The following is a 16,288-nucleotide window of genomic DNA, read 5'->3' on the forward strand; positions in this document are numbered from 1 at the left end:
ATAGCTGTTGCAAGCTAATAACATGTTTGCTGCATGTGCTAATTATTAATTGGCAGTAACTCGATGTATAATGTATAAAGTATAAAATAGACAATTGGATCAGTTAATTTTTTGTTTATTACCCTGACTCCTTATTATACAGTATGGACACTTTACGTACTTGACACATATCACAACTGCACAGTAACATAGGCTGCAATTTAAAACAACAAAACTTCTTTGTTTCAGCTACGGTAATGCTGAAATTGCTTAGCTGTCACAAATTTGGATTATTCCCTCTTCATGCCTTGCACCATACCCCTAGTAAATTAGTAATGGGAGTTCCACAGAACCTCAGACAAAGCACGTTGGCTTCTGAGCCATCCAGCAAAGGAACTCTAGGGTTCATGATCTGATTTAGTCATGCCAAGACCACAGCTTTAGCCTGCTTCTCCATTGGCCACTCCACGAAGTACAATAGCACGAAGTTATTTCTGTGGTGCCAAAGGAGGAGATGATTAGTCATATGATTAGACAGTGAATTTATCTCTCACTTAGACCTGCTACAGCAACAACACTGAGGCAGGTGACTATATCTTCAAAGTGTCTGGCAAACATCACAGCAGCCCTCCAAGGGCTCCAACTCACCATTCACTGGATTAGAAGCTAACAGGCCCTTTGCCACTCAGAAAAGCTCTACCGGATGGCTACCTGTCCTGTCCCAGTCATCCGACCATAAGCATGGAAGGAGTGGTCCACACCTTTCTGATAATACCCTTTCATAGGTGGAAACTGAACAGGCGTGAAACATGTTCTGATGAATGCAGGCATTAAATGATGCATGAAACCTCACTTTTTAAATTTCTGTCAAGCACTCCTTAAAAGCACAAAATGCTTAATCAACTAAAGGGGAAAAAGATGGAAGAGGCATGGAGATAACCCAGGCTAGCCTCCTGTGTTGTGTTGTGGTTCCTTCCCAGTAATTGTAGCAGATTAGCTGATATGCTCCAGATTCTGGCAGAAGAAGGGATGAAAGTATCTACGGTATGTTGTAAGCATCAACCTACTGGAGCTCTCATGTTGAAATGCCACGTGTCAGGAATGAGCCAGAGGTATTAGGTTTCCCAGAGGGAGGGGGAGACGCAGTGATGGAGGAGGATGTGCCGGGGGGGGGGAGGAAGAAAGAGTTGTTGAAGTCAGTCGAGAGGAGCAACAAGGGTTAAGTTCCAGCTCAGACTCCAGGGGGAGGTTTAAGCCAGCTCTCGCGAGACATGTGGAGAAAAGGAGGGGCTAAAGACGAAGTGAGCGGGTTCGCCATTTCCTGGCGTGTTGGCGGGGCGGACACAGAGCTTAGCAGAGATCTGAACTGAGTGACTCTGATGAATGATCATTATGTGCTAATGACTGCTTGTAAATACTGCAAGTAAAGACTATAAAATCATCAGGAGCATCTTGTGGTGATTGTGTGAAGAGAGGAAGCCCGTCACCCCTGACACCACGCAAGGAATCATTTGTATCACAAAAACTGCATCTAAAAGCAGGCAAAAGCAGCACACAATATGTGATCACTTGTTTAATTCTTGCCATATCTCTAGTCTAGGATTGGATATTCTGTGGTTTACCACACTCCAGTTTCCATCATTCCCAGCCAACATGGTCATTGGTCAGGGATAATGGGAGATGTAGTCCAATACAGTATTCAAAAACCTACCATGAATGTCAAAGGTATATTGACTCAAAAATAATTAGATGTTTTGGAGGATTATCCTTCTGGTAAGGGAAAAATATTTCATTTAATATTTTTAAAAATATTCACTGATGCATTTACATTTCATCATGTTTTCCAGAGACTGTCAGTTAAAACTATTCTCTTTTCACTAAATGAAATGACATTCTGCAGAAAAGTCCAACAGATAATAATGGAGGAAAGTCACCTTGTAACGATTTAGTTACCAAGACCATAAAAAAAATTAGCCGAAAAAATCAGGCTATTGGAAAATGTTTTGGAATGACACACTTAATTCCTGCATCTAATATAACCCAAAATATCATGGAGGAAATTGTGCAAATGTCAAAGAAACTGTGTCAGTTTTATGAAAAATTGAATACTCTTCTCGTGCTCAAGGTGAAGATGGTATTTTGAACAGGTGCAAAAATTAATGTATGCAAAAACTAAAGCATGTTGGAATGCCATAGTGAGCATTATAACAACAAAAATTCTAAACAACATTCTTAATGAAACAAAGAATCATAAATGAGGATTAGGCTGTGTTAATTCTATAATTTGTGTGTGTGCACGCATTTACTACTCTCAGGGCTGTTCAAGGGTTAAGCCATCCCACGATGCCTCACTCACAATTTATAAAAGAGAAAATCTTCCATAAATCAAAAGTTACAAACAGACTTTGTAATGTCATAACTCTTGTGACGGCTTTGCCTTTGATTGATTCCTATACATACATTCTGTCTGATTACCATAATGTGTTCTTGTGGGACAATTCAAGCAGAGTAGGAGAGAGAAGCAAGCAGGGAAGTAAATAACAAATGGTCCTGACTCCTCCTCATCGGGTGTGATTTCAGTCCAATGTTCCATCATATCAAGTAGGAAAGAGAGTCTTAGGGTTTAGGCAATCAATTACAGATATGTGTAGAGGCAGACACAATCATTTCACTGATTGTCACCAGTCTAGAGCACTGACACAGGGAAGTGATCCATCAGTCTATTTTCCCTGACAACCGCAGAGAAAGATGGCAGACACTTGTAAACTAACAGGCCCTTGGATTGGCTCCCTTTGAAGACTGACAAATAGCTGTGTTCCAAACATATCTAAACTGCTTCAAGTGCCTTCGCACTGAGATTTCATACATTTCTGGGGAACATTTGTTGCTATTATGAGAAGTCTCCAATATTACTGGGGATGATGAGAGCAGAAGCTGGCTTTCAAGTGTGCTGCAAAATGTCTGGTATAGCAAAAATATTTTGGTTTGGATCTCTTAAAGCATTCTGCAAAGCAAGCCCATTTCCCTGTGTCTTAATTATTACCTTTTAATTACCCAGCTGTGTATTTTTTTTCTGATGAGAAACACACTGAAGAAAAAAAATATCTCATTAATGATAGGGAAGCTGGATTTACACACACTTGCATTTCAAAGAGTCTTAATTTTATTTTCCTCATGCGTTCCATGCTCTGCTTTCCCAAGCAGGAAAATTATGTAGCTCCTCATTGTAGAGACCAAACTAATGTTGATAGACATATTACACATGCTGTTTTAGTTCTTGTTGTCATTTATGAGCAGCATTTACAGGCCGCCTTTCCAGCAAACATTGCCCAAGGAGGAGTACAGAATATGATAACAACAAATCACAACGTAAAAATTACAATATTCCCTGAGGAAATATTTTGGGTAGTGTAAAGCACAGACGTGGATGCTGCAGTCTGCCAGGTGTTTTTAGATTCTTGTCATCTCTGACCATTGGCCATGCTGGTTGAGGCTGATGGGAGTTGAAGTCCAAGAACATCTGCAAGGTCAGAGGTTGAAGGTCAAGGAAACTAAAAAAAGAGAGGCTCCCTTTCAGTTTAAAGAAAGCTTTTCTATAAAAGGACAGCTGTAGAGGAAATTCATAGGGAGTAGCACTCCTGATAATTCATGAACACTGGGACCATGCTTGGAATAAAGGTGCTCCACAGTATCATATTTTTCGGGGCAAAGATGTAAAGGCACCATTATTAGAAAAATCCTTCAAGCAGCTCTCAGGTGCCCCAGCTGATATGGCCCCGGGATTCACACTGGTGTTTAGCCTTCTTGGCTGATGGTGGCTTTACACAGAATGAATTTTGCTACATGAAAATCATTGTCTGGTATTAAAGCCAATGGGGTATGCTTCTCATAGTACAGTACAGAGAGCACTTTGGGCGGGAATAGTTATGCTCTGTGACACCCTGCCCCCAATAAAAGCAATTCCCCAGAACACAATCCTGTAGTGCCAATAGACAATTGCTGTGTGTGGACATGACCCAGGGAACTTGTGGTGTAAAGGAGAAGACTCTGATGCATAGCTGCCAAGTTATCCCTTTTTTAAGGGATTTTCCCTTATGTTGAATAGGCTTCCTCGCGAGAAAAGGGAAAACTTGGCAGCTATGCTCTGATGAGGACAGGGGCGTACCCAGGATCAAAACTAGGGGGGGGCAAGGGGCGGGGCCAAGGCGCGGGAGGGGAGGGGCCACAAAGTTGGAATGTGGGCGGGGCTACAGAGCCCAGGTGAAATCAAAATAAACCTGAAGCGACGGCGGCGAAGGGGAGAAAACCAGCGGCCGCCTAGAGGAGAAGAGGGAAGTCTGGGGGTGGGCGGGGGGGGGAGAGAAGGGAACCAGGCTTGGATCGGGGCCTCCGCGGAGGTCTGGAGCAAAGCCCCGGCCTCCGCGAAGCTATCCGAGGCTCCGTTGCTGCAGCGGTCTGGCAGGCGCTGAACGACTCCCGACGTTCGGGAGACCTTTGAGCACAGCCGCGCTGTGCGCATGCGCCCTGCACGGCGGCCGCCGGAGTCCACAGCCGCGCTGTGCGCATGCGCCCCGCTTTGCGCATGCGCAAAGGTCTACCGAACGTCGGGAGCGTCAGCCCTTGCCTCCTCCCACACAGCGCGGCTGTGTGGACTCCGCACGGCTCGGGCACAAGAGACTGCTGCGGGCGCCGAACTCGCGCTCCGCTGGGCTGTCCTCCGCCTCTGCCCACCAGCCCCGCCGGCAGCGCCACTCTTGCCCGCAGCTGCCCGACCGGCCCTGCCTCTAGAGTAGGGCAGCGGCCCCTCCCTGCCCCGCGGTGGGTACGCCCTTGGATGAGGACTAAGTTCAGCCAACTTCTTCAAGGGAAGAACCTCCACTACCCTATTCAGACCCCCTCTGGCCAGTGGACCCAGCCCTGTCACCATCCTCTGTCTCAGAGGTTGTGTTCCTTGCAGTAGCACTGTCTTCCCAGTCTTACAAAAGTCAAGGGCTAGAAAATAAGGGGGGAGCACTTTAACTAGGCAGACAACTCTTCTAGGGAGGCAGACCCAGATCCAGCCCACCTCTTGTCACTTTACATCTCTGCAGAGGCAACACCTTCCTGCAGCTGCCTTAGGTGGAGAATCCTTCAGTTCAGAGTTCCTTGGAGCTGTCCAGGGTTCTGTTTTTGTCTTGTCTGTTCGCTTTGACTTGCCTCAGGTTTGGGCTTGAAATGGACAATCCCCCGTGAACCTCAAGCTTCCACAGAACTAGACTGAAGTGATATTTGTGTAAAGTGCAGCAGAGGAGAGGGGCTTTCTTTAAATAAAATAAAATAAAAAAATCTCCCCAGCTGCAACCGCCACAGAGATGTCCCCCTCTGGTATTCCTGCTTCTTTTGGGATTAGATTTTTTTAAAGTTGCAATTTTAACATGAAAAGGAAAAGAACAAGGACTTCTGGTAATCATGCTTGAAAAAAGCAGAAATGTTTTTTCCCCAGCCTAATTCCTTAAACATGGGTGGGATGTGTAGCTCTGTGCTCGCTCGCTTTGTATATTTCTCTCTCTCTCTCTCTCTCTCTCTCTCTCTCTCTGTGTGTGTGTGTGTGTGTATGTATGGAGAGAGAGAGAGAGAGAGAGAGAGAGAGAGAGAGAGAGAGAGAGAGAGAGAGAGAGAGAGAGGATGTATGTGTACATATGTGTGAGAGAATGTGAGTGCCCATGGCCACTTGGTCAATGATCACACTTGTTTTGGCTCTGCCCATCATTGTGTGGGCAACTCCCAGAAGGTTGTTCAAGAGGAAATATAGTCCTTGGTCTGAAAGGTATTTCCCAACCCTGCCCCATTTACGGGGGGTGGAACGGAAGGTGTGGGAAATTGTGACAACTCCTCCCTTCCAACAAGCTGGGTGTCCAAGCCTCTATTCCAGGTAATACACATTTTAAACCATCACTGCTTCCCTAAGGATAGCAGCCTGAGATGGTATCAAGTGTATCACCCAGTTTGCAACCATTTGAGGATTGTCCACCAAGATATTGACTTTCCCATTTCAGTGAAGTATTTCCCTATATTATCCATTTCCAAGGCTGCATTGCTTCACCCTATGAAGGTGATAAAAATCACTGGGTTACATAGAGTTATAATAAACTAGAGTGTAGTTGCATCAGTGATTGTCTGGAATGAGGAATCTCTCCACATCCAGGATCAATCAGAGGGGTTAGAAAGAGTAAGACTTTGGGTATGGAAAAAAGAAGGCTATAGGTCTTGGATGGGAAGGGAACCAGGAGTGGTAGAATGCTTGAAATTTTTCTTCATATTAATGTCCTATCAGCTACATAAAATGACAATAAGGAGGATTAAACAACCCAGAATTTAACAGCTCATTCCACAAGGTTAGCAAGAAGTCCCAAGGTGTAATTAATTGCTCATTCAAACAAATGTTTGCTGCCTCTTTCATTCATTTCCACCTGTACTGAGTGGGGGGGAATCCTATGGCAACATCTGCCGGGATGAGCAGCTTAGGATGCACTGAATCTCCGACTTAGCCAGTTGGCTCTATCTAGCTCAGGCAGGCTCAGGCAGCATTAAGTCTCGAACCCTGACTCAGCTGAAGATACACCAGTCTAACTTGCTCATCCAGGCCTCAACTGGACGAGCACTCAGCATAGTGCAGGCAATATCAGAGATGGGGAACTTAGGCTGGGTCCTAAGCCTTTTCATCTCAGTCACATGGCCCGGCAACCAGCCACAAAACACTATTTTAAAGGCTTGTTTCCACCCTGCCAAGATTAGGCAGAACAGCAGCAATAGCCCCACGGCTGAACAGGGTTTGGATCTGGTGTAAACATTACACCAGAATAATTTATACCAGCTTGCTTAATGCCAGCTTCTTGTGCATCGGATTGCTCTCCTGGTCTCAATTTCAGAAGGGTTTTAAAAATTTGCATGAATTTCAGAATTCTTACCTGCTCCATTTGCATGGTGAATATTTTCTAAGCCTTGTTGCTACAATAAACAAGGCAAATATTAAATCAGAATTTGCTTCTAACACTATCTAGTGCTAAATGCCAATTATTACTATTAAAGTTAAATGGAAACATAACTGAAAAGTGTTTGTATGACAGAGTATATATGTGTGTAGGGGAATGGTGTAGCCAAAGATATTGGGCAACCCTTAACATGCATTTTTCTGTGCTATATATTACAAACCCATATGTGGCATAATTCCATTTAGATAATAATAATCAAATTATCCAAACCAGGGAGAGCATGTTTTATAGATTTCTGTCTAAATGTAATACAAAAATGCGGCAGTCCTTGTTTGGAAGAGTTTATTAAGGGTTAGCAAAGAAAAAGCTTTTTCAAATAGTCTATAACTCTCTAATGGCCTTTTTCAAATAAAATGGGAAAGAATTTGAAAAGAAACCTATATCAGTGAGCTGCAATTGTAACATTACAGTACAGGTCTATATATCTTGACATGTTCACAAGATTGCCTAAACCAGCAATACAATCTGTCCAAACCTCATTGTCTCCATGACCAGCCAGTCTCATTTTAAGAAATGTATGTGGTCTTCAACCTAATTTTATCACCTTCATTTGTAAACTAGTCAATCAATCAAAGCATCCAGTGAGTCTAAGTAGAAAAAAAGGAGTGCATTTTCATGCATTTCCAGACAGCACAGTCAAAAATTAATCTCCACTTGATCAGACATTCCCTGCCCTCATCTCAATAGACTATCATTAGGGTCAGCCATGTATATTAAAAATAGAGTAGCGTCAAAGTGCTTGCCAGCCATGTGTTTTGCAAGCTACCTGCGGCTGAGTTGCAGAGCTTCCACCTCCCTCCGTATACACTGGCTGGAAAAGAGAGCAAACTGCTAAATGAATAAAAATAAAGAAAGTGAAGAAGGAATTAAAGGCAGCTTAGAGAAAATGCTGTAGACGCCTTCTACCCAATAACACACACACCCCAACAGTGTCACAACACAGTGTTGTTTTCATGACCACCTATAATTCACAGGGGTTGAATAACATAATAATAATAATAATAATAATAATAATAATAATAATAATACAGTTGAAACACTGCTTCTGATATTAGCAGGGAGAAATGGAAACTTTTGGCATCAAAACATACAAGCGCAATTGGTACTCTCCCTTCAGACCAGATCAGATGATGTATTACCACATTTCTCTCAATTTACATGGAGAGGTGTGAGAGCAAGCCCCCACCTTGCCTGTGTCATATCCACATGGCTTGCTGGCCTTGCCTCCGAAATCCCAGGACATATACAGGGTGTGTGTCAATGTTCAAATGTGGACAAAGTCATACAGTTAAATTCTTCAATGCAATCTGATCATTGGCAGCACAGTTTTGGCCTTTGTACATGGGTGTACCCAGCAAGGGGCAGGGGGGACAGCAGCCCTCCCCTAGAAGCAAAAAACAACAACATTAAATGGTAACTTGGAAAGGAAGCTGCGCGAGCCCTGGAGGCCCCCCGCGTGCCTTCCCCATGCCTCCCTCCCGACGGCGCCAGGCCCTCCTACCCCTCCCCACGTTCTCTTCCTCCGGCAAGGCAGGCAGGGCATGCCCAAGGCGGAGCCGGTCCTTCCCCAGGCGGCCCAGGAGGAAGCTCATAAATAGAGCGCAGCCGGGCAGAGGAGGGCGCCTGCTGGAGCATAGTGCAGTAGATAGAAAGGAACAACGCCCACTTCGCTTACGTGCCCGCCTGCCTGGGACTCACCGGTTCGAGACCCACCAGCCGCCCTCCTGGCATGGCTTCGCTGTTGGGTTCATACGCCTGGTCTGAGAGGCTGGAGTGCTCCGCGCTGGAGCTGCCCGACGGTGGCGCAGCATCCTGCAGCGCCGGAGGGATCAAAAGGCTGCCCCCCCCGCCCCTCACTGGGTACGCCCATGTTCATTCGACTTTTCCGTGCTGAAATTTCACAACCTGAACGACCATGGCTTGCCCCCCCCCTAGTTTTGATCCTGGGTACGCCCCTTCCTTTGTATGCTGCATTTCATGAACATAGGCCATAAAATGTGAGGTTACAGACTCCCATAGATATCTGGGGACATTAGAAGCAGCGCTGCTGGCAGATGAACAGAAGACAAATGCACTCTTGAGCTCTTCCATGTGTTTGGTGTGGCAGGGCAGGTGTTCCTTTGATTATTGCAAGTATTCCAGGTACCCATGAAGTAAGAACAGGACTCAGATTCCAGATGCTATATTTCATACTATATCAGCCCTGAATGTTGCAGGTTCCATGAGAAGTCCTAAAAATTTGCCAACCTTCTGTCCACTGTGAATTCATTTGTTCATGGTGTAATAACTGAAGGGGGACTTGGCACACGAACACACACACCTCGCACATGTGCAACTACTTGGTGCTGATTGGGGGGGAAATGTTTGTGCTTAATGTATTGGAGAAATTATTCAAGGACATGTTCATTTCTACATTAAAATTATTCCAGTAACTGCACCAAGGTCAGGGAGTCCTTGGGTTGTAAAAGAGCACATAGATAAGTGCAATCCGACTGCCTAATGAGACCTTGAAGATGTGTGTGCAATATCACGCCGGTGTAGGTTAGGATGTGGAGTCTCACCTGGTAAAGTAACCCAGCTGTGAATTTTTTCTTAATCCTCATAGTGATGTGCCAAAATACTTGATAGCTTTATTCTCCAGTGAAAGAGGGTTCCATTTGTTTCTGCCTCAAGGCACTTGATAATTCACTGTTTATTTTGGTGCGTACAGGGTTCCCTTAGGATTGTGAGGCAGCCAGGGTCATTTCTCCAGCACTATGCAGCCTCCCTGGCTGCCCATGGGAGTAGCGACTTTATGACATCTTCACCTGGGCTTCAACAGAAGTGTAGGCATCCAGCAAGGCTTCAGAGTGCAGTCCATCAGAGAGAGGAAAGTAGACACACAAACGTATCTTAGCCACCTCAAAAGTAAGATAAGCATGACAAAAATAATGTACTCCACCATGAGAATTTCAGTGAAATGTTCTCTCCCCTTTGATATTTTTTTTCAGAGCAATTCCTTTTCTCATTAATTGACCAAGAACAAAAAATAAAAAAGGCTGGCAAAAAATGCACAGTAGATTTCTGTGCATTCTTCCAAACAGATTTTTTTTTTTAAAAAAAACTGTATTTATATCAATTTTTCATTTACTAGCCAGTATTCAAGTCACTTATCCATTAGAAAATGCATGTTGTGTCACCCATTTTGACTACAGATTTATAATTTTCAGATATAATAATTCAGGTCCTTTAACTGCATTCAGAAAATCCTCCAAACCATGGAATGAGCAGGTACGAGCTTCAAGCTCATGTGCCCTTTCTGCTGTTTCCTTACTTTTCTGCACCCACAAGGGAAGGAGATAAGAAGTTTTCAATTCCCATTGGCAACCAACTACAATTTCCCATTTTGTCTGAGTCCAGGATACTAGTTTGTGCAAACTGTTGCTCTTTCATTATTTTTCAATATGAACCGGACCTACAAGCCACAGCCAGGGAGCCTGCACATGTTAAAGTTTCAAGCAGGCATCGCAATCCCTGTGGATCTATCCACATTTCTCATGGAATTTGCATACGTTTGCATGCTCTTTTCCCATTTGCCATGTTTTTCCCACAAGGGGTCACTGTGGAGAAGAGTTTGGGATGCCCAACCTGTTATGTAGTCCTAGGACAAAAATTATGTGAAATTATGTGCAAAAATAACGTAAGTTAAAACTGGAGCGGAGTGGGGCACGGGGGGGGGGGGCTGATCTGTAGCTCATTGCTGGAACTTATGCTTTGCTTTGAATGCAGAAGATCTCTGATTCAGTTCTTGTCATCTTTTGTTTAAATGCTCAGGTAACACAGGAGAGGCAGTGGCAGTCAGAGTAGACAATATTGGGCTAGGTAGACATATGCTCTCCTCTAGAATAAGGAAGTTTCCTATCAGTATTTAAAGATGTCTGAAAACTACTTGAAGCAGAGGCCTCTATCCAAAGGAATTTTTGGATACTCTGGCTTAATGTCGGGGGACAGGTCTTCCCATTATGCTGCTGTGGCTGTGGCTTCAGGTGTGAAGGATAATACAGAAGTGGGGAGTAACAGGACTATTGAAAGCCTCTCTGCAGTGTCAGTATACAGAAACATCAATTCAATGCATCCTTTTGTTCTTAAAGGTAAAGTGACCCCTGACCGTTAGGTCCAGTCGCGGACAACTCTGGGGTTGTGGCGCTCATCTCGCTCTATAGGCTGAGGGAGCCAGCATACAGCTTCTGGGTCTTGTGATCAGCATGACACACGGAAATGGCGTTTACCTTCCCACCGGAGTGGTACCTATTTATCTACTTGCACTTTGACGTGCTTTCGAACGGCTAGCTGGGCAGGAGCTGGGACTGAACAACGGGAGCTCACCCCGTTGCGGGGATTCGAACCGCTGACCTTCTGATCGGCAAGCTCTAGGCTCAGTGGTTTAGACCACAGCGCCACCCACGTACCATCCTTTTGTACTTATGTAAATATAAATCAGCAAATACATAAAGCAACTCAAATGTGCATACATTTTGCTAGCTGCTTGAAATAACCAGTGGCATTTTTGCACTGGTGAATAAACAAACAAGATTTTTTTGAAAATCTGCTCTGATTTATCTGATTTATAAAATGACCACAGCAGAAAGGTCAGCAGACCTGTTGCTGGTAAAATTAGATTCCAAAATCCTTATTAGGGCAAAATATTTTATTTTTGTGCAACTTGGGAAATAGTGCGTTTAGCTGTTCTACAGCAGGATTCTAAACTGGAGAAACAGAATTTTACTAAGGATGGGCGAATCTGGCATTTTTCAGTTTTCATTTTCCTTATCTGATGTGAAAATGTAGAGAACTGAACTTAAGATAGGGGAAATGAAAACTGAAAAATTTGCATTCTTTTTAAAAAATAAATTGTTCTAGAAATCCATCTGCATTTTATTGCAAAACTCTCCTAATGCACATATTTTTAATATGCAGTTTAACTCAGGATAACATTTTTGCAAAGCCATTTCCCCTAATAGAATGCATTTTTCATGTTATTTTCATTAATATATGTATTTCTACACACGCTTTACTGCAGTGTATGCATTTTTGTACACATTACTTGGCCACAGAACTGCACTGCAAAATTCAGAGAAGTGTTAATTTAGAAGGATGGCTGCATTTTGGTTCCTGTGTTGTTTAAAAAAGTACAAATTAAGTAGTTTCTCCTTTAAATGTGAACTTAATCAAATCCATCCCTTATCCCTAGATTTTGCGACACTTGATGATGGTACTTTATTAGGCCAGGGGACATTCACTCCAGCTACTGGTTGAGTAAAGCTACCCAACTTGGCCTCTGTTGACTTTGCCCCTTTCCCAGCACCTAAAATTAATTTCCAACTTTGCAATCATAAGGATTGCCTAGTTTCTCTCAATTTCTGTTCTCTACCTAAAAAGGGAATGTATGTTTGACATGAGGATGGAAGCAGACCTGGATCAACGGGCCAGTTTTTGTCTTTTCAGAGATGGGGATTTAGCCATTATTTTATTATTTATTACCAGTAGGCCTTGAGGTAACCTGATACCTGCACAGCACCCCAAAGGGCCTCATTTGAATGTCTGCTACTCCCCACCCATTCCATTTTAAGACTGTGATGAGATGCAGACAAACATCAGCTTAAACGCCAATGAACAATTTTTCTGACCACCTCCCTCCCTCTGCTCTGCTGCTCCCTCTACCTGCTTGATGAAGAGGTTTGCAGGTATATTTGGGTTCGCTTAATAAAGGCATTGCCCTAATGTGGATTTGGGAATCTTGCTTATGTGCCAACACGGCGATCTTGTGTTTTGTGAGATGTGGAAAATGCCAAAATTTTGCAACTAGTAAAATCAGAGGCAGCCCCCAACTAACATTTATTTCCCCCAGTTAAGTATTTAATAATTCTTACTAGCATTAAATGGTGCCCGTTTTGTAAAGGGTGAGCAGCTGACTGCGAGAGATCGGGGAAAACAAAAACATATATGTAACTTTAAAAAGTGATCGTATAATTAATAGGTGAAAAACAGAGAGAAAGATTGCTGGAGATTAAGATTAAGCCCTGCAGAGGAGAATGTTCTAACTAGAAATTGGTTTAATTAATAGCACATTTTACATAATGATTACAGTGTAATTGCACTGACTAGCGGAGTGTCATTAAATATATCCATGCTCCTTTACAACACCCTAAGGCTAAAAATAATGAGTTACATTGAAAATCACTATGCAACAGGTTCATAAATAACATTTAAGCCTATACAAGGCGAATACTTATAAATAATAAATATTTGCCTTTTGTAATTGAAGAAAAAATGACAGCCGTCTTTTTCTGCTACATTGTAGATTGTCATGTTATAATGCTGAAAAGATCCCCCCCCTTGTGTTCTCTAGAAAGCCTTGAATAATTTATCCAAATGCTAATATTCCTCATAGGCTGACTTTGAGGAACAAATATGCCCACATAAAGAATAAATGCCAACTTAGAATTGTAGAGTTAGAAGGGACTTTTGAGGGGCATCTAGTTCAACCCCCTGCAGTGTAGGAATATGCAGCTGCCCCATACAGGGATCAAACCTGCAACATTGACATCATCAGCACCTGGCTCTAACCAACTTAGCTGTCCAGGTTGCTTGCTACCAGCTTCTGCCTACATTGCACTACACGGTTGCCATCAGTGCTGAATTAAACCCTTTGGAGGCCCCTAGGCAGTCAAAATCGGGGCGGGGGCTCGTGTGTACACTCTAGTGCAGGCATCCCCAAACTGCGGCCCTCCAGATATATTGGCCTACAACTCCCATGATCCCTAGCTAACAGGACCAGTGGTAGGGGAAGATGGGAATTGTAGTCCAAAACACCTGGAGGGCCGAAGTTTGGGGGTGCCTGCTCTAGTGGGATAACACTGAACTAAGAAAGCTTGATTTCATTTTATTTCAAGATCTAACATTGATCCATTGTTGTGGAGTCCCTGAAAGGTGTGGGGTCCCTAGGCCACTGTCTACTCTGCCTATTTGGTAATCCGACACTGGTTGTCACCCTAAAAGCTACCTCTCTTATATAGTCTTATATGGACTGTCTTATATGTCTGTCTCTGCCTACTAACTCAGTTAGGCAGTTAGTAGCTGGAGACAGGCACATTTTTCTTTGGTTCTTTTAAAAAACCCAAAACCATAATCATCCTGTTTCTTCAAATGTTACTCACCTTCAAAAATTTATAAGTAGCTACAGTTATACTACAAGGCCAAAAAAAAGATGGCACCAGACGCTCAACAACTTCTTAAATTATCAAAGTTTCTTCTGATGGTCAATAATATAACAAAAACAGATTTCATTTGGGATTAGTGCAACAACACTGGAATGTTTCATCGAAAGGTTTTCTTTGATCCAGTTTACAAAATTCCAGCGTTTGCTGGGCACAACATTGGCTACCCCATTCTAGGCTAATGGGTTCAGCTGAGTATTCAGCTTATTTAATATTTTAATATTTTGTTGGAAGCCACCCAGAGTGGCTAGGGGAACCCAAATGCCCAGTGAGGAACTTAGACAACACATATAACAAAAATGACAAGCCAGACCACGGGTATTCATACATGATATACACCAGTAACAAACCAATTTCACAAAATCAGGCAAGTAGATTCAGCAAATACAGGCAACGACCAATGGACACTCTTGTCCAATTGATGCGTGACCATGACCATGTACATTATGGTGACCTGGAAGTGGAAATGGGGGCATGGGTAGAAGGGGGTGCTATGTGGCATAATAGGGCAGAGTGAGCTTATACACCGACAGACGAATCCTGGATATGCCTGGGAAATCCTGGATATATGGCAGCCCTATCTTAAACCTAATCCTAAACCCCTCCTGCCATTGTGAAGGAGTCAGGACTGCAGTCTTGATCTTTTCCAATAACTTAACCATGCTGACAAAATATCATATCTTGAACTTAGGTAAATATACATTGCTTTGTATTTTAATGGAGTTCTAATAGCAGAGCAGAAATCTTCCAGGAAAGGTGACCATATTGGACGAAGAAGTCAGTGGGGCTGAGATGCTTGAGTGACACTTTAATTTGGTGAGTCGTCTTCTCCATCGTTAAAATATCCCAAACTCTCCCCCACCACCATAATTTTGTGGGTGACTTTGGTCGAACCCGATTTTTTTTTTATGGACTAATTATATATGAGAGTGAAAGAGGAAGCAGAACAAAAGAGCAATAAAGTTCTAAGGACAGGCCTACAGGAAGAAATGTTATATCAGCGTGATCACACAAAAAGAGAGATCACAAAAAGTGGGAGAGAAAGGAGACTCCACTAATAAAGGGAATGGTAAATACCACTTTCACAGTGCGGAGGGTGGAGGAAGAGAAGAAACTTGTCATTCTGTCACTTGCTCGCCATTCATTCACCCATGCCTAATACCTGCCCACAAGCCAGTCTCAGCCACCTCTCAAGATTCAGAAGCAGGAGGGAAGTGAGATGTAAAGCAAAAAACATAGAAGCACAAACTTCACATAACCTTGCAATACATTATTCACTCAAGAAAGCTGGACTTGCCATCCCGGCGTTAGAGGTATAGCCTTATTTCTGTAGTGCAGGGATGTTAACATTCTAATAGGAAACAAGTGCCACATCAGGACTTGGAGGTGAGTATTTTAAATATTTTGACATATTTAATAAAAATTGAAAATGTTCATCTACCACAAAAATGCACTTTCACTTTGAAAATAAAGTTATCAGTAACATTTATTTCCTGTTCCCACAATGTAAGCTTCCGCGCCTGCTCCTTCAATCCACAAACTGTTCCAAGTTTTGTGGCCTTAGGAAGCAAGGCTAGTAGTGTAGAGTAGGGGTATCAATATCTGCAGGATTTTTTTCTCTGTTGAGAAGGGGGAGGAAATGCTCCAAATGAATAAAGAAATATAAATGCATGCATAGCATCAGAGAGCAGGCCTGCCATTTCTGGCAGACATCACCATCTGTTTATTTGAATGCCACTTTTCCACAAAATTGTGCCCAAAGTGGCTTACAACATCCCAAATGAACAGCAGCAGCAATTCAAAAATCAGTGCATAAAGCAGTACAGATCAACTAACCTAATTAAGCAGCTTAAAGCTATACAGGAGAGAGTATAATACCTAACAAAGAAATTAAATGATATTATACAAAAGGTGAGTGTGGAGGAATTCGTTAGAGGTTCACCACAACAAATTTACATGCATTGGGTATCAGCCATACCTCTAACTTGTGGCAACCTTCTCTCCCAATTCTCTCCTGGGTCT

Source organism: Zootoca vivipara, chromosome 7 (assembly GCF_963506605.1).
Source record: "Zootoca vivipara chromosome 7, rZooViv1.1, whole genome shotgun sequence".
Lineage (NCBI taxonomy): Eukaryota > Metazoa > Chordata > Lepidosauria > Squamata > Lacertidae > Zootoca > Zootoca vivipara.